Below are 20,656 nucleotides of genomic sequence, written 5' to 3'. Positions count from 1 at the left end.
TTATACTTTTCACAAGAGTGAAATAATCCAGGCCTTAAGTTTCAAGGTCTATGAAAGGTCTGAGATTTATGCTATTTACAAGTTAATAAGTTATATTGACTCTTTCATGGTTGAGGGTAGAAGACATGCAAAACTTGGCTCATGGATGAAGCATAATTCATTTCTTACAATAACAGTAGCCATAATTATCATCATTTCTGCCTCAGTTTCCTGAGCCCAATACCTACAAGATGATACAAAGAGATCAGATGAGCCTTGCACCTGCAATGAATTGCATTACAAGAGACAACAGAGTTTAGGGGATTTAAAGTTTTCTAATGGGCAATACACATGCTTGGCCTTTGGTCTGGAGACAAAAATTATCTCTACCTTCCAATTCTATTTGCTATCCAAAGGTCCTCAAGAAGATTTTATAGATAAAACAGGTAATCAGTGTCTTACTCCAAGACATGCAGAAATGCAAGAAATAAAAATTCAACAATTACAAATTCAGTTTATTTAAATAGATAAGAATATTATTAAGGTTAGCTATTTTATTTTGAGTGAGCTTTGGTGGTTTCATTTTTTTAAGAAAATAGTCTATTTCATATAAATGAATCTATTCAATTATATGAATTGTTGAATTGTGGGGCATAGAGTATTTTTTGTAATATTCTTTTTTTATTCTTCAAACTTACAGAATTTGTAATGACTTCCTCTTTTTTATTCCCATTATCAGTAATTTGTATTTTCTCCTTTTTTTTCCCATCAACCTGGTTTGAGATTAATCAATTAGATTGATCTTTTTAAAGAACTTGTTTTTAGTTTAAATTTGGCTTTGTAATTTCATTAACTTATGTGTCTGTTTTTTGTTATTTCATTCCCTATGTTTGCTTTGTGTTTAATTTGCTCTTTTTAAAATAGATTCTTAAAATGGATTATTGATTTTGAGACCTTTCTTCTTTCCTGATATAAACATATAATACCATAAATTTCTAAGCATTGGTTTAGCTGCAATGCAACAAATTTTATTATATTTTGTTTTCATTTTTGTTCAGTTCCAAATATTTTTAAACTTTTCCTGACCCATGAATTCCTTGGCTTCTTTGACCCATGAGTTATTTATATATTCCAAGTCTTGGTTTGTTTTGTTTTTTGTTTGTTTGTTTTGATAGAGAGAGAGAGTGCACATGCTTGGGAGCAGGAGAGGTGAGGGAGAGAGAGAATCCCAAGCAGGCTTCTTATCAGCACAGAGCCTGATGCAGGGCTGGATCTCAGGGTCCTGAGATTGTGACCTAATTCGAAATCAGGAGTCGGGCACTTAACCAACTGAGCCCCTATATCCCAGGCGGTTCTGTCATACGCTTTCTCATTTGAGGTTTCATTTCTTTCTTCTTTTTTTTTAAGATTTTATTTATTTTTTTGAGAGAGAGATAGAGACAGAGACAGAGATAGCTAGAGATAGCTAGAGAGAGATCATGATCGGGGAGCAGAGGGAGAAGCAGGCTCCCTGTTCAGCAGGGAACCGGACACGGGGCTTGATCCTGGGATCACGACCTGAGCCAAAGGCAGACCCTTAACCAACTTAGCCCCCCAGACCTCCCAGGTTTCATTTATTTTAACTTGTCATTTTTATTTTTGATATCCTTACTTCATTCTTGGTATATTGTTTGGATATATAGTCCAGGTCACTAATTCTCTCTTTATTTCATTAGTTTATATTTTTTGATTATGGAAATTAACATTTTTCTTAAGTATCTTTATTTCTCATGGTGACTATTCTTACAATCTCTATAATGTATTTTATTACTTATTTAAACATTTCATGTAATTATTTTTCTGTATGGGATAATAACAATCTTGGCAAGTCTTTAGCAATCAAATACTGTACTGTTCATCTATCTGGACTTTCAGTAGTTGTCTTCTCAGTTTGGTGATGCTGTGCTTGTGTGTAGGTGTGTGTGTGTGTGTGTGTGTGTGTGTGATCATGAGAGATTGTAATCACTGGCAGTTCTGTTGCCGAACTTGGGATTACTTTGGAAAGAGAGTTTGACTTTGCTTGAGGCCTTAACTTTTTTTTCCCTCTTTTTGAGGCCATAATTCCTAGAAGCCCATTCCAATTCTTGGTCCTGGGTATTCCTACTTTGCCTTTGAGTCACACATTTGGGTTCTGACCAACATTATTTCTCATCCCCACCCATATAGAATGGGGTTTTCTTTTTTGTTTGTTGCTTCAGGAGATGTGGGGAGACAAGTAGTGGTACCAAGAGTGTGTCCAATCTGGGAGTCTAGTTGTGGATCAGGGATAGTTATTCACAGATTAGTAAGTAGAGGTAACACCAGTTAGTATAATCATTGTATATTAATTACTACAGTTCAGAATGATCTAAACTTATTTTTAAGAAATTTCTTAACTAGTCTTCTCACCACTGGACTATATCTTCCATGTGACTATAAATGAGAAAATAACCCTAATTAAAATCTATATTGATTCCCCCCCGCTTTGCTGCAGAAAGCTCTCCAGCAAAGCATTCAAGTCCTTTTATCATCTGTTTCCGGTCTATCTTCTTAACCATCCTCTTCTTCCACTTTTCTGTATAACCCGCACATGGGTTGCTGTCAGAACTTTCTAAGTTCTACTGAATACACTGTAATCTTTTATCAGCTATTGTTCTTGGTGTTTCCTCTGTCTATACTTCCACTCTTTTGTTGAAAATCAGATCCATTTGTTTCATCCTTCAAACTCCTGTACAAACATGTGCACTCCAGTGAAGGCTTATCTAAATTTCCCTTTATAAGGAAAATAAATGCTATCTCTACTCCTTTTTCCATATACTCAGAGCCATTTTTATGCCCTGTTACAGTTCATGGTTTTAAACTTAATTTTTTTGTGCCTATTTGCCTTATTGATGATGATATGCTTAAGAATGGGGAGAGCATCCCCAGAGTATAGCAATCAGTATATGCAGGTGGGTAAAAAAAAAAAAAAAAAAATGCTATGGCACAGCCAGGTAGAAAAATACATTTTGAGTTCTATATATTGCCATTTACCATGGCTCTGGTCAAATCTAAATGTTGACCACATTATGGTTTACTTTTACCATCTACAGAAAAATAAACACTTGCTGCCACTGAAATATGTTAGGTATGTAACATCTTCCTACTTTGAGGAACATTATGAAAAATGGCTCTAAGAAACACAGTGTATATATAATGAAGGGTGTCTTTTGAGATTGTTGTTTACTGCTTTACCTGGTCTTATTTGAGAAGGACAGAAAATTCTGGCTTTTTAATCAAGAATGATTAACTGATCCTGAAAAACTGGTTTATTATTTATTATTCCTTCTATCCTCTGAATCATATATTGTATTCCCCTCTGCTTTATTTTCTAGAAATTCCTTTTTTTTAAATGTGTAACTAATTTCTCATAGCTGTATTGGGCATTCTGGCATGGGTTTTGTTTAATTTTACCCTTACATTAATATATTTTTCTTTATTTTCCCCTTGACTTGATGATTATAATAATCCTCATCATCATTTTATATTGTGTATATTATTACAAGTCTGTCTAAATAATTTATGGGATTATGAGACTTTATCAATCATTAAATTAATCAATTCTTTTGGCTTACTCATACAGTTGTTATGAAAAATAGCTGAGTAGGAGTAAGTGAAAATGCATTGAAAATTATCAAGCATTTTGTTTATAAAAACAATTTTTGACCCCATAGTTAATGGTGATATACTATTGTCTGTGATTTATAACCAAATTAGAGTCAAATAGAGACTTATCTAACCAATAATATGTATATATGATCTCTTTTCAAAACTAATTATTGAGTAATTTTTAATTAGGGAAATTCTTAGTTATGAACATTATTATTATTAATAATAATTTATACTTTTATCTAGCACCAAAACCATGGCTATAATAGTCTATGGATGCATTTTTAAAAATCTTTCACCTTCCCAAAAGAGTTGCATTAAGGTTTCTACACAAGATTCTTAACTACCATAGTATAGTTTAAATAGCATGGATTATCATCTTGCTCAAATTAGTTGAAGCTGAAATATAGTTTGCTCAACTATGAAATCCTGAAAATGTACCAGCAACTTGATTGCAGGGAAGATTACATTACATAATGTATTCTTATTAGACATTCATTAAATGTTACTTTTGCTTTCTTCTTTCCTTGGTTACACTGGGAATTATCTGAAAAAAGAGAATCTACAAGGGCACCCTCTTAACTTTTGTTTGTTTTCTATAAGACCTCAAACAACATTTGGCTCAAAAACCTGTCATTCCATTGACTTGCCTAAGTATTTCATCCCCTATGTTTAATCCTCAAAAAACTCTTCCTCTCTGCCCCCTCAACTTCTCCCACCTTAGAGGAAAAAAAACACAACAACAACAACAACAACAACAAAACAGTGATTGACTTAACTTATATTTTGGTGTAAAATACAGTGTTCTTTACTGTAAAAAGTTAACAAAGATTTCTTTCCTCTACAATTTTAAAGGGTATGTTTTATACTCCATGTAGATAAAAATAGAAAATTAGAAAATAAACCACTTCTTTATAGGAAGATATAAAAAAAAATTCTAGATGCACCAATTAAAACATGCCTAAATCAATTGTACATTTATCTAAATTACAAATATGTTCAGCAGACACTCTCATTTTAGAGTGTTCACTTTTAATCTTTGACATGGATACACATCAATTCAGTAAAACTGCATAATTTATTTTATCAGAGATTTTCTATCTTTGCCTGCCGGCTACATAGAACCTAAATTAGAATTTTTCAAATTATACAATGGATATTCTCACTTGCAAAGATATTTAAAATTTTTGGCTATTCAAAAATCAGTTACTAGATACAGAATTTACATGAAATTAATTCTGTGGCTGCTTTCTCAATATTATAGAATGGTATACAATTATTTCTAAAATAGTTCTTTTCTATTTTAGTTATGCTACTTAAATATTATGTCTTCAGCTTTCAGTGTCAATTAAACATTACTGTATGTGCTTATAAATTTTAATGTCTAATTAAATTTCGGTGTTCAAAACTTCATTATTCAATTCTGAGATCTATGAATCAACAAGAACTTGCCAACAGTGCCAAAAAAGAAAATAGTTAGTATTAGTAGAATCACTAACATAGATGTAAATGCTTATTCATACACACTCAAATCAATTTAACTAGCACTTTTTTTTTTTCTTGTAAGCCTCATGGATCCAAGGTACTGATCTTCTCACTTTGATGAATTATAGCAGTTGTTCTCAACTGGGGAGCAATTTTGTCCCCAGGGGTACATTTGGCAATTTCTGGAGACATCTTTGGTTGTCAGAAGGTGGGATATCTGGTAGGTGGAGGTCAGGGTTGTTGCTGAACATCTTACCTCTACAGAATACCCCCTCCTTCCCCAACAAAGAATTATCCAGTCCAAAATGTTAATATTGCCAAGATTAAGAAACACTGCCTCACAGTCTATTAGAAGATGATGTAGTTGCCCAAGTAACTTCTGTTTAACAATAATTACTAACTGATTCCAGGCATCATGCAGGGTATTCTATTTACCTTTCCTGATTTAATCTTCACTTCAAGGTGATTTTACCTTCACTTCCAAGTCAGTACTACTTAAATCATTTTATAGACATATGAGAAATCTATATCTCATATAGAAAATATTAATAATAGTCCATCATTTCATTCAAAACCAATGTTACACTAACCAAGAACTGTTGGAATTTCAGCCACATGCACAAGTGATAGTAATATCACATTTATCTTAGTTCCATTCTAGGTATAAATAATATAAGAAAGCAAGTAATTCACCAAGTAGCTATGTTTCCAGACAGAGAGGAATGGACTGCCACAGTGAGTCCCAGGGTTCACTATCAGGCTAGAAAGCAATTAAGTTTTTGAGCATTTACTGTTCTATGTACTTTTTAAAACACATTTTGGTAAATATTATCTCACTTAATTCTAACTGCTACCCTGTGAAATAGATATACTGCCTTGCATTTCATACTGGGGAAAATAGGAAATATGGCAAATAGTATGAACCAATCATTAGCACACTGGATTTATATCCTAAATGTGCCTGGTTACAAAGTAATGCTCTTTCTAGCTCTATGTGATCTCTTCCTATTTTTCCTGAGAGATGAAATATTTTACTGTCTGGGCTAATAGAGCGTACCCCAGATTGGTAATGATTACAGACTTAAACAGTGCATAAGTAATTTCCAAGGGGCATATAAATTGTAAGTTTTAAAGGCTAACTGTAATCTATATTAAAATGTACACCTTTTGATTAAGATCAAGTGAAGGAATGGCTTTGGCTGCAATTAATAGAAAACTTTGCTAACAGTGGCCTAACCAATAGGGATTCCTCCCATAATGAGAAGACATGAGGTAATTCTTCTCATTAGAGTGGAAGTGTTACAGTGATTTGGTGAAGTCAGGATCCTTGATCAGCACCTTTTTTATTCTCTTGGCCTTTTCCTCATGGTCACAAGTTGTTTGGAGCATCTTCAAGCATTGTTTTATCACCCTACAGAGAAGAAAGAAGCAGAGGGGCTTTATTTTTATAGTTTTGGGGGAGTGTATAAGAAAAAGAGCTTTTCCAGAAGCCCTACTAGACTTGCTTTACATTTTATTGGTCAGAAATACGTCACACAGTTGTCCCTGGTTGCAAAGAAGGCTAATTATTCTTTGAGTTGTTTCAAGAACTGGTTGGGAAATCTCTTAATGGGCCAATGAAAAGTGTCTCTTCAAATTTTATAGTTAACAAAGCAATTTCACATGTTTCATCTCATTTGCTATATCTATAATAAAAAAATAACAGAATTTTATGTAAATGTCCTGAATAGTATGTGTTATTTAACAATAGCTAATTCTTTTTTTTAACTTAATTTTATTATGTTATGTTAATCACCATACATTACATCATTAGTTTTTGATGTAGTGTTCCATGATTCATTGTTTGCGTATAACACCCAGTGCTCCATGCAATACGTGCCCTCTTTAATACCCATCACTAGGCTAACCCATCCCCCCACCCCCCTCCCCTCTAGAACCCTCTGTTTGTTTCTCAGAGTCCATAGTCTCTCATGGTTCGTCTCCCCCTCCGATTCCCCTCCTTCATTTTCCCCTTCCTACTATCTTTTTTTTTTTTTTTTAACATAAAATGTATTATTTGTTTCAGAGGTACTGGTCTGTGATTTAGCAGTCTTACACATTTCACAGCACTCAACAATAGCTAATTCTTATTATGAATTTAATCTGTTCCATATATCTTCTGTGTATTTCTTGCAATACTCTGAGCTAAGTAAATTTACTCTGTTTTAAAATACATCTGTGTTACAGGTGGAAGAACTTAGGTTCAGTGAGATTAAGTAATTTGCTAAGGTCAAACAACTGCTCAGAGAAGGAATGGAATGCAAATCCATGTTTGACCAACTCCAAAGCTGAACTATTAATAATTACATAATTATGATTTTTACACAGCTCATCCTTTTCCTTTCCCCATTTATTAGGCCTACAGACACAGATTAATATTACCTTGGAATATTTCCTTTAATACCATTTATTTACACCTTCTTCATCATCGTTATCATTATCATCATCTTCATTGTCACAGACTCATGCTGACCTTACCTAAGTCAGAGATTCTGGACTTTGCTTCCCAACATTGCCATCCCTTTGCCCTATCCACACTTTCATTTCTCTGCTCTGCCTTCTCCACTGAACACCACACAGGTGTTCTGTCTTTTCCATGTCCCTGTTTCGAGCCCTTTGCATCAAAACAAGCACCTGTTCTCTTACAGAATCCTCCAATATTCATTTTTGCCCCTTGTTAAAATCCGTAGGTAAATCAATGTTAGCCTAGAAACTCTGTTCAATAAGAATATAGACTCCCCAGGGTTATCTCAGAGTGCTTACTTTGTAAGTTATGGGAAGATGCTGGAGAGATTCAAGCCATGAATAATCTGGGTTGTAGAGAGCAAGAAGGAGCCTGAGAGGGGGAGCTGGCTTCTGGGACCTGGGAGCTGTAAGGCCAGTGGCTGCCATTCAGTACATGTATTTGAGTAAAGAAAAACATGAAGAAAAGATAAACTAGGTGGTGAAATATATCACATTTGATATTAAGGTGTTTGCTTATTCTTTAACAAATATCAAATCAATGAGCTACTATGTACCTAATGGGTTTGGCTTTTGGAAAATCAGAAATGTGATTTTTAGGTAGAAAATGAGGGTAACCGCCACTTCTCAAATCTTTATTAAAGCTTCCCTGGGGCATGAAATGTATTCATCTAAGAGGAAATTATTTTTGTTTATCAGAAAGAATAGGCTTAAAAGGAGCAGTATGTAATACAGATTGATTATAGATGGTTGAGGATACCAATTCTTTCATCATTAACAGAGGAAGGGATTAGGAAGCTGGAGCATGAACTGTACCTAAAAAATAAAGGGGTATGACGCTGTCAAGGATGTAAAGATGCTGTTGATGGAGGGCAGAGTATGTAAGGTCAAAACTGAGAGCATTCAAACAGTTTCCAAAGATGTCAATACGATCATGTCTTACAGTGGTTTATAAATGTAAATATTGGCCTTATATAAACTGTATCCACTGTGGTTTCCATATATATGTGTACACACACATAAATACACACACTCACATATATACACATTTTTGTTAAATATATACATATATTTACCATATTAACCAATTTGAAATGTACAGTTCACTAATGTCAAATATATTTTCATTGATGTGAAACTGATCTCTAGAACTTTTTCATCATGCAAATCTGAAACTATGCCCATTAAAAGCTTCCCTTTTATCTCTCCTCCCCCTAGAAACCACCATTCTACTTTCTGTTTCTATGAATTTGACTGGCTTATATGCTTCATATAGTAGGATTATACAGTATTTGTTTTCTCGTGACTGGCTTATTTCACCTAGTATAGTGTCCTCAAATTTCATCCACATTATAACCCATGACAGGATTTACTTTTTTTCTTTTTTTTTTTAAGGCTAATTGTCTGTTGTATGTATATACCACATTTTGTTTATCCACTTCTCTATCAATGAACATTTGGGCTATTTCCACCTCTTGGCTATTGTAAATAGTGCTGCTATGAACTTGGGTGTGCACATTTCTCCTCGAGACCCTCCTTTTAATTTTTCTGCATATATATGCAAAAGTGGGATTTATGGGTCATATAGTAATTAGTATGTTTAATTTTTTGAGGAACTTCTGTGCTGTTTTCCATAGCAGGTGCACCATTTAACAATCCAATCAACAGTGTACAGGGTTCCAACTTTGTCCACATTCTTTACCAAACTTAGTTATTAATTTTTTATAGTAGTCATTCTAATGGATGTGAGGTAATATCTCATTGATGTTTTTATTTGCATTTCTCTGATGATTAGTGATGTTGAACATTTTTCATATGATTATTTGTATTTTGTCTTTGGAGAAATAATCTATTCAAGTTCTTTACCCATTTTTTAATCAAGTTATTTTATTTTTTTTGTTGTTATTGTTGTTGAATTGCAGGAGTTCTTTATATATTCTGGGTATTAGGCCCTGACAGATACATGATTTGTGAATATTCTCTCCCATTCCATAGGTTGTCTTTGCTTTCTGTTGATTATGTCTTTTGATGCACAAAAGTTTTTAAGTTTGATGTAATCCCATTTATCTATTTTTACTTTTTTTCCTGTGCTTTTGGTATCCCATCTAAGAAATCATTGATAAGTCCAATGTCTGAAGCTCTCCACCTGTATTTTCATCTAGAAATTTTATGGTTTTTAGTTTTACATCTTGGTCTTTATTCCATTTTGAGTTAATTTATAGGTATGGTGTAAGATAAGGGTACCCCTTAATTCTTTTACATGTGGATATCCACTCTTCTCATTTCACATTTATTGAAGAGACTGCCTTGTTGAAGATAATTTATCTAAATAAGGGTTTATTTCTGGGTTCTCCCTTCTATTGCTTTACTCTCTTGTCTGTCTTTATGTTAGTGCCACACCACTGCTATTAATTAAACTTTCTAATATGTTTATTGATCAGGAAATGGGAGTCCTTCAACTCTGTTCTTTAAAAAAAAAAAGTATTGGGTGCCTGGGTGGCTCAGTTGGTTAAGCAACTGCCTTCGGTTCAGGTCATGATCCTGGAGTCCCAGGATCGGGTCCCACATCGGGCTCCCTGCTCAGTGGGGAGTCTGCTTCTCCCTCTGACCCTCCTGCCTCTCATGCTCTATCATTCTCCCTCTCTCAAATAAATAAATAAAAATTTTAATAAAAAAATAAATATGTATTATGGATTTTGGGTGTTCCTTGAGATTCCATATGAATTTTATGATGGATTTTTATATTTCTGCAAAAAATGCTTTTGGGATTTTGATAGAGAGTGTGTGGAATATGTAGAACACTTTAGGTAGTAAGGACGTCTTAATAACTTTAAATCTCTTACTCCATGAACACTGGATGTCTTTTCATTTATTTGTGTATTCTTGAATTTCTTTTAGCAGTGTTTTGTAGTTTTCAGTGTATGGGTCTTTTACCACCTTAGATAGGCTTATTCTTTTTTTTTTTTATTACGTTATGTTAATCACCATACATTACATCATTAGTTTTTGATGTAGTGTTCCATGATTCATTGTTTGCGTATAACACCCAGTGCTCCATTCAGTACGTGCCCTCTTTAATACCCATCACCAGGCTAACCCATCTCCCCAACCCCCTCTCCTTTAGAAGCCTCAGTTTGTTTCTCAGAGTCCATAGTCTCTCATGGTTCGTCTCCCCCTCCGATTCCCCCCTTCATTTTTCCCTTCCTGATACCTTCTTTTTTTTTTTTTTTTTAACATAGACTGTATTATTTGTTTCAGAGGTACAGGTCTGTGATTCAACAGTCTTGCACAATTCACAGTGCTCACCATAGCACATACCCTCCCCAATGTCTATCACCCAGCCACCCCATCCCTCCCACCCCCCACCACTCCAGCAACCCTCAGTTTGTTTCCTGAGATTAAGAATTCCTCATATCAGTGAGGTCATATGATACATGTCTTTCTCTGATTGACTTATTTCACTCAGCATAATACCCTCCAGTTCCATCCACGTCGTTGCAAATGGCAAGATTTCATTCCTTTTGATGGCTGCATAATATTCCATTGTGTATATATACTACATCTTCTTTATCCATTCATCTGTCAATGGACATCTTGGCTCTTTCCACAGTTTGGCTATTGTGGACATTGCTGCTATAAACATTGGGGTGCACGTACCCCTTGGATCCCTACATTTGTATCTTTGGGGTAAATACCCAGTAGTGCAATTACTGGGTCGTAGGGCAGCTTATTCTTATGTATTTTATTCTTTTAGATGCTATTATAAATAGATCTGTTTTCTTAACATTCTTTTTGGATTGTTTATTGTTAATGTACAGAAACAATGAAATTTTTGTTTGTTGATTTTTTATCCTTCAACTTTGTTGAATTTAGTTATTAATTCAACATATTTTTGGTGGTAAATTTAAGGCTCTGTACATATAAGATCATGTCAGCAGCAGATATAGATACATTTGCGTCTTCCTTTCCAGTTTGGATGGGGTTTTTTTTTGTTTTGTTGTTTTTTGTTTTTTGTTTTTGTTTTTTTCTTTTTTATATGTTTTGCTTGCCTGATTTCTCTTTCTAGGACTTACAATACTATGTTGAACTTGCCTTGTTCATGTTCTTAGAGGAAAAGGTTTTAGTCTTTCAACACTTGAGTATGATATTAGCTGTGAGGTTTTCCTACATGGCCTTTGAGGTAGTTAGTTTCGAACTATACCATGTTTTAATCATTGCAAGTGTGTAGAATTTTCTCAAATGCTTTTTCTGCATCAATTACAATGATTATGGTTTTTGCATTTCTTTTTGTTAATGTGGTGCATTACATTAACTGATTTTCACATGCTGAACCATCCTTTTATTCCAGCATTAAATCCCCTTGATTGTGGTGTATAATACTCATAATGCACAGTTGAATTCTATTTCCTAGTATTATTTTTTTGAAGATTTTTGTATCACTGTTTATCAGGGATATTGGTCTGCAGTTTTCTGATAGTGTCCTTAGTTGTCTTTGTTATCACAGTAATTTAGTAGTTACTCTTCAAGGACTTATTATTGTAATTTTGTAAATTGTTTTCTGTATGTCTTGTAGCTTTTTTGTACCTCTCTTCTTCTCTGTTTCATTTTTTTAATATGATTTACTTTAATTTCCTTCTCATTTCCTTTTGTGCATAGTCTATAGATATTTTCTTTTGGTTACTATTGCAATTATATAAAACATCTTAAAGTTATGGTTTTCTATTCTAAACTGATAACAACTTCAGTTGCATATAAAAACTACTCCTTCCAGCTCTACCCTCTTTATGTTATTGGCGTGCCAAATTGCATTGTATACATTGTATATTCATAACATAGCTTTATAGTTAGTTTTTTTGTCATTTAAATTCTATGCACCAATGTTACAATAGTACAATTTCCTATATTTATCAAAAGTAAGTTCCTATATTTATTTGTCCAGTAGTTCATATTACTAAGTCTGTCTATATTTATCTTTACTTAGAAAACCATATATTTTTATATGCTTTTGTGTTTCTATCTATCATCCTTTCATTTCAACTTGAGGGATTACCTTTTACATTTCTTGTATAGCCAGCCTGGTGGTGAAGAACATCCTTAGCTTTTGTTTATCAGGAAAAATCTTAATTTTTCCTCATTCTTAAAGGACAGTTTTGCCAGATACAGTGTTCTTGGTTGACTTCTCCCCCACCCCCAGCAATTTGAATATAACATTTCATTCCCTTCTGGCCTACAAAATTTCTGCTGTAAAAGCTCCCATGTATGGGCTGAATCACTTTTCTCATGCTGCTTTCAAGATCTTGTCTTTGAAATTACAGTTTGATTATAATATGTTTTGATATGATTCTCTTTGAATTAATGCAGTTGGAGTTCCTTAAGCTGTTAAATCTGTACATCCATTTATTCCCTCAGATCCGTTGAGTTTTCAGCTATTAGTTCTTCAAATAAGCTCTCTGCCCCTTTCTCTCTCTCTCTTCTCCTTCTAGTATTCCCATAATGCATATATTGATCCATTTGATAGTGTCTCAAAAAATTCCTTAGGCTCTTTTTCTTTTCTTCATTTTTTTTTTCTTTTACTCCTCTGACTAGATAACTTCAAATGAACTGTCTTCAAGTACCCTGATTCCTCCTGCCTGTCAAGTCTTGTTGGACACTTTCTAACAGTTTTTTTCAGCTCAGTTATTATATTTTGAGTTCTAGAATTTTTCTTGTTCTTCTTTATGGTTTCTAGCTCTTTGTTGATATTCTCATTTTGTTCATGCACAGTTTTCCTGATTTTGTTCAGTTCTTTATCTTTGTTCCCTTTTAGCTCACTGAGCATCTTATTATAGTTATTTTAAATTATTTGGCAGGTGCTCATAGACTGGTGTTTCTTTGGAGTCAGTTTCTGGAGCTTTTTTTTGTTCCTATCATAGGCCATCTACCCCTATTTTTTGTATGCCTTATAGTTTTGTTTTGGAATTTGTTCAATATGGTCATGGTGGGAGGTGGAGAGAAACGAACCTTTCCAAGTCTTTTAATACTGGTTTTATGTAGGCAAAGATGTTTATCAATCACCTAAACCTTCAGCTGACCTCTGGATTCTTAGATCTCTTAAACATTTTTAATATCTTGTTCTCTCTGACATCTACTTGCAGAACTGCAGCTACTCTATTTTCAGCAACTTCCAAACTCTGACAATGGTCTTGTCAGTGCTCCATGTCAGGTGAGAGTGAAATCCATCTCTCAGGCAGCCCCAGACAAGTCAGAACATTGAGCACATGGTTCACTCTTTTGTTTCCATCCTAAGAGAGAAGCCCTGGTGAAGTGATTTCCTCTAGCTGGTCCATGCTATGCTGCATGGATAGTCACACCAAATTCACAAATTTTCCTCCCTTTTCACTAGAATCCCATCTTGGTTTTATAGTGGCCTGACTGCTATAGCTTCTCAATTGGTTTCTAGAGTTCTCACAGAGCTGTTTTATGGCTTTAGTCGTACATTTAGGTCTTTAATCCATTTTGAGTTAATTTTTGTGAGAAGAGGTTCCTGAATTAGTTTATGTTGAACTAGATCAGCTGTCACTAAGAAATACTAATCCCTATTGTTTGCGCTCTTAAGAAATTAAATGGAAAAAATAGGATAAAATATTTTCATCATCTAATTAAGTAAGTTATTTCAAATAGGATAATATATTCCAGAATAGAGTAAATATATATTCATCATCTTTCATGTAGCTGTGAAAACACAGACTAAGAAGATCTCCAGGACAATTAAGAAATGTGATAGAATTGTTGAGATAGGAAAGTGATGTGAAAACTTGGAATCATAGAAGCCAAAGATTTAATAAAAATACAACTTAAAAAAAAAACAAGAAAAAAATAACTCAAGAGAAAACATAGTCTGTAAAATTTAGAGTCACAGAAACCAATTCTGAAAATATTGGCCCTGAGTTTGAAAGTTGGCAATTTATACTTATAAAACTTTATATTTATAAAACTTTTACTTCTATGACATCAAACCTGTAAGTAATAATGCCTATATTTAATTTTAGTTTATTTTTGCTTAATTTACTTTTTAATTTAGATCCTGGTACTAGTTGTGTTGGTATATATTTTTTATATGTCTTTACATATAAGTGTCTTATTTATTATGTGTGCCAAATCAAAATTAGTATTTTGGATTTTTAAAAAAGCAGTAATCGTGTGACAATTAGACCTTTATTTTCAATCCTAGAAAATCTGTGAAAGATCACTCCGAACTTTGTAGACTTAGGGAAGAGACCAGAAATAGTGTGCGTCTCTGTGTGTGCACAAAACATTTATTATTTTTTACATTAGTAGTTACCTAGCATCATTTTGATTCTTTCTTCTTCATGTTGAAACAGCTCAAAGCACCAAACCCATTCTCCAGTGATTGGGACAAAAGTAGGTTAGTAGAGTGCGTTGCTAGGAGACCAATATCAGCGTCATCTATGACCTTGCAGGATGTAAAAAATAAGTATAGATTTATCGAACTCAGTGGCACATTGTTTGAGTTCTCTGCTCTGGCTGTCTTATTTCATTTCTGTCTACCTCAGTGTTTTCCTCTTTCTCTTTTCTCTCTTTTTCTCTCACACAAATGTGAACACATAGGGCCATACAACTCCCTTTCTTGATACCTCCTAATTCCTCAAAGTTATTACTATGCTGCATTTAACCATAGCATTGTCTCTTAGCTAACAAGGCGCTCCAACAGCAGCGTCAGCAAATCCTGATACTTTTAAAAGGCTGATTCTTCATACCATTGCTGTAAGAAATACAGAAATCAGTTCTACTGGGAACAACATTATGAAAAATGTATAAACATCACAAAGTAATTTTGCTGTCACATTCAAAATGTTTCCTCAAAGTTGCATCCACAGTTTTCACAGTTGAGGGGGCTTAGGTTAAATAATCTCATGCAGGAGAGAACTCTAACATTCTTGTCATCTTCTTGGAGTTATCTTTTTTTTTTTTTTTTTTGGAAATTGTTTACAATATGGATTTCCTGCAGAAAAAAGTACCAACAGAGAAAGTTAAATTTAAAAAAAAAATCTCACATCCTAAACCACTTTTGTTTTCATATTTATAGATTTACTTCCTCTTAAACAGATTATAAATCATACTGTAAATAAATGAGGAGAGTGTGTGTGTGTGTGTGTGTGATTCTTTTCCCCACAAGTTGGAATCTTCATTGGAAGTTATATGAGAATGCAGGCCCATTCTATCTATAGCAGAAAGCTCTACAGTTTAGACTTACTCTCTCTGTGTAGTTTAATTGTAAAAACCTGAAATAGATGTGGATGTACATATTTATCCCATCAGTACAAATGTTTAGACATTGGTTAACTATTGAATAGGAAAAATATTATTTAAATTAACCTAAATTATAATTTCTTTATAAAATTTGTATTATCAGTACAAACTAGGTTACTTAAATTAATTTTAAAGATTTATATATCAGTGTGGGGTATGTTTTGATTGGACAGAGAATTTTGTGCAGAGCTTAATATTTCTGATATACTAGACAATGAAGTTCAAAATAATTTTAACTTTCTTTTTGAAAATGTCTTAGTAATAATCAAGAAAAGAGAAAATAGTTACTTATTGTTGTTGTATACAGACTTACTGAACTACGAAGAAAAAAATATAATCCACCGAATTCCTAAAACCTGAGGGGACAGAAAGATGTTCATAGATAATTCACTTTTATTCTACCAGGATATAAACTTAGAGTCCTTGCAAATGCATCAGTCTTATTTTCTGTGTGCTTAAGGCATCGGTAATTTTCATAGTCCCTGCTATAACATATAGGACAGCAATGTGGTACTGTTCTATATAAAGATATAATTACTCTCCCATGAATTTGGCAAAAGGTATTTGGAGATTTATGGCAGGAATGAATACTTAAGGAATATATTTTTTTAAAGATTTATTTATTTATTTGAGAGAGAGAGAGCATGAGCTGGAGGGACAGAGGGAGAGGGATAGAGAATCACAAGCAGGCTCTGAACTGAGCACAGAGCCCGACTCGGGGCTTGATCTCATGACCCTGAGATCATGACCTGAGCCGAAACCAAGAGTTGGAAGTTTAACCAACTGCACCACCCAGGTGTCCCCAGATACTTAAGGAATATTAACACATTCACTAAAAATGGTGAGCTCTAAGACTTAAAACCAAAACCTTTATATGGTGTATATTAAAACTCAGGTGAGAGGAGTAAGAAAGCATTTGCTGAAAGGGTATTGGAAATCACTCTTGTTGTTTTGTTTTGTTTTTAAGTGTAATCATGGAGTTGTTACTTGTAAAAGGCATGAACCTAAAAAGGCTGGAATCACAGGAGTAAGTTCTAGGGCAAGGAGCAAATGTGAGATCAGACTGTAGAGAGTAAGAATTATTAGCAGATGAATTAGGGGAACAGTGAGGAGCCAAGTATTAGGTGAAATATCAGTGACAAAGCATTTTGCCAAATAATCTTATCATCTATGAGAATATGGATGCTTTTCTTACTGCCATAAGGCACTAGTGGAGGAAATAAATGCAAATTTTATTTCAATATGAAATAAAATGAAACATACATTTGATATTTAATTTACTCATTAACTAAAGAAGCTATTGAATGTCTATTATATGTTAAACCTTTTTACATCTGATCTCTGAGTCTAATGGCAGGAGGAAGGTATATAAAAAGATAATTACAGCACCAAGAAACAAAAAAGTGCTAACAAATGTAGGAAAGATTGCTGTGGTGGCAGCGTGGATTTGCTTATAATTGGCATATACATTATTGTTATAGTTGTCCCAGGATGTGTTTGAGATGGTCCATAGAAACTAATATGGTGCTTGGGATTTTGCACATTGTAAAATTGCAAATGGTGATTTGGTTCTAGTGACTAGTTCATTTTATAAAAAGAAACCTGAGCAAATGATCCTAGAGGACCTACATTTACATCAAAAGTCCTATCTGCTCCAAAAATCTTTTGGATTTTCCCTCATAATCTGTTTATGTAAACTTCAACATAATTAGAATAATTATAAAATTGATTGTGCTCATTATCAGTTATAGTTCTGACTAGGAGTTGACACACATGCACACACAAAATCAGAGATAATACCAAGAAAAATAAAATTCTATAGATGCAAAGTTGTATCAACTGGATGCCTCCATAATTACATAGAAGAGCAGAACTTGGTGGGCTCGGGGTTTTGCCTTGAATGAGTGCACATACCTGACATGCTGACTCAGTGTAAGGTTCCTGGATCTCCGAGGTATCAAAGGGTATACGGTTGTAAAACATGACTGTTGTCGTTTACATTTTACTGCTCTAAACTAAAATGCAGGTTAAACTAAGATTTTGTAAATATAATTCAGCATCACTTCTGTTTCCGTGAAGTTTGGAAAGCATTTTTGGAAAAAGCGCTGGGTCGCCCTGGGTGCAAAGAGCTAAATGGGGCATTTTTCTCCTTCTAATATTTTTTCGCTAGCAACTACTCATTCAAATATATTTTTCTGACATAAGATATGAATATGAAGTATCATAAAGAATGTTCTCTCTTGATAGTGTTTTATCCAAAGAACATTACTTGTAAAAGCAAAATCTATGAGCAATAATTTTCCCCTCCATCCATTTGGACTCACAGGTGCAGCTTCTTAGAACAAATAAAGTATATAAGGAAGGAATGTGTGCTATTAGTGCATCCTCCCATGCTTCAGGACTGACTTAACTTGTTTGCAATTATCAGACTTTTTTTTATGCTTCTCTGGAAAGCCATAAAACAAAACAAAATGAAAACTACAGAATCAATAGAATGGGCATTTAAAATGAAGCTTTGGAATTTTTCTGACAAAGTAGAGAAACCTTTTAAAATGTAGACGTTCTAAGATTATTTTTGGGTCCATGAGATTTATGGAATCAAGTTAATGTTTAGGAAACTGCAGTAGGACACTAAAGAATGTTTAGGTAAGTGAAAGAGTGCAATTCCAAGCAATGTTTCCAATTTAAGGCAGTGGATGGAGGTGACCAGCATATAAAGAGAATATTTCCCTGTTTGTACAGTTGTTTCTTGCTGAATTAGCAGACCCACAACTATTATCTCCCATGACTTCCTGATTGGTCTCTAGGTATGTCAAATCTTGGAAAGGCTGATGGTCTTGCAATCTCAGAGCTAAAGTGGGTCTTGTATGTAATTGAAACATTTAAGGATGTCTTAAATGGCTGCCTTTGAGCCTACAGGGAAAGCACACAAAATATAGGGACAATGTGGGATAGCCCCAGTGGTCTGGTTAATAAAACAAAGGGCATTGTACAAAGTTAGTTATCAGAGACCTTGAAAGCTTTGTACCACATTGCTTTACATACAACAGCCATTTTAGCTTTAAAATTGCAGGATTAACAACCCTGGAAGGTTTAAGAAACTAAAAAAACCCCCAAGGTAACAAGCAGAAATTCACAGGGGCCTCTTTGGGTGCCCTATTGATTCTGCTAATTCAACAAGGGATAATTGCGGAAAGTTACTGGAGACATTTAAAACTCCCTACAGCACAAGGTTTCTATCAAATACTGGCCTATGGGCAGAGGGTGTACAAAGGTTCTTTCAGCTTGCACAGTAAAATGAGCATTGGAGTTTTAACCCGCAAGATGCTCTATGCAGCATCTTTGATTCCCCAAAAGAGGAAAAAATAATAATAATTGTACATCTAAACCAAGTAATTTTTGCTTATAACAAATCTGCAAAAGGGTGATCTTGTTTTGCCTGTACTAATTCAAATAAAAGACAATACTGCCATTCAATGATTCTTTAAAACATAAGCAACTATAATTGTTATCATATTCTGAAAAATAACACTGAGTAGAGGTGTTTGCTTTTTTTTTTTATTACAAGGGCTTGTAGTTAGGATGCATTTTTAGTTATATAAGAGGGTCTTTTGTTTTGCTTTGTGAGTTTTCACAGGATCTTTGTTGATGATGGTTACTAAAAATGCTTTTTTTCTTACTGATTGTTAGAGATTGGAGAGATGCTAATTTTTATCCCTGCTCCTGACTTCTGAGCTCTAGCCAAATTGAGAACAACCATAAAAATGAGATAAGTATTAAAATATCATACCCCCTGTAATATGGTTTATATTATTTCAGATTAAGAAATTTGGACTTTGAGAACAAAATGAGACTTTCTATTTCATCTTGCTATCCCAACCAGTCCTTGGGAGTGTTGGATACTTTGAACAGAATTATTTATTCACCCACATGGAGGATAATGACCTTTCATCTATCCCCAAACACAGCAAGCAAGGACTGAGAAAGTCTTAACCTTATTTAAATTCATGTGGGCTTTGTGTGTGAGAGCCCCAAGTGGCAAGAGAGAACACATGTTGATCACTGGTAGAAGAAGTGATGACAGAGGGAGTAAGAGAGACAAAGTTGGGGCAGAGGATGTGGTCAACTTTGCCCAGTGTACCAATTAGAAAAGTCACTGTTCCCAGGAAGAAAAAGTAAGAAGGGTGATGAACATGGCGGAAGTTTCCTACCCAGTACTTCCCCGACGGGATGGAAGTATTGGCAAAGCTACCATTTTTATGGGTCAAGAAAGGAATGTGGGAAAAGAAAAGGGTTATTTCAGTTCTTATAAATCTATTCTTGCCTTAATGAAAGGGCTATTTAAAACCATGCAGGGCCCAGAAATGTACCTTTGGTTTACCAGGAAACCTGGCTCCTGGGACCCACTTCACACATAATTTAAATAATATAATAATAATTAAGAAATAAAGATTTAGGAAAACGAAGTACATTTTATATACATAACAGTTTAAATTATGGGGTACTGCTGGCCTTTATTGCCACACCACTTTTTTCTTCATTTTTCCCAATTTCCTGACTTAAGTATATTTTCATAGGGCAGCCCTCCCTAGTCTTTAGAAGAACAAAAGAAAAATGAATACAATTTAACTTGAGATATATAATAACACATAAACTTGGCAATTGTCTCAGATGAGGTACCAGTTACTGTAGGTTAAAGCTAACCTTATGTAAC

This window comes from Phoca vitulina, unplaced genomic scaffold (assembly GCF_004348235.1).
Source record: "Phoca vitulina isolate PV1807 unplaced genomic scaffold, GSC_HSeal_1.0 scaffold37, whole genome shotgun sequence".
Lineage (NCBI taxonomy): Eukaryota > Metazoa > Chordata > Mammalia > Carnivora > Phocidae > Phoca > Phoca vitulina.
This window is presented reverse-complemented; position numbering follows the sequence as displayed.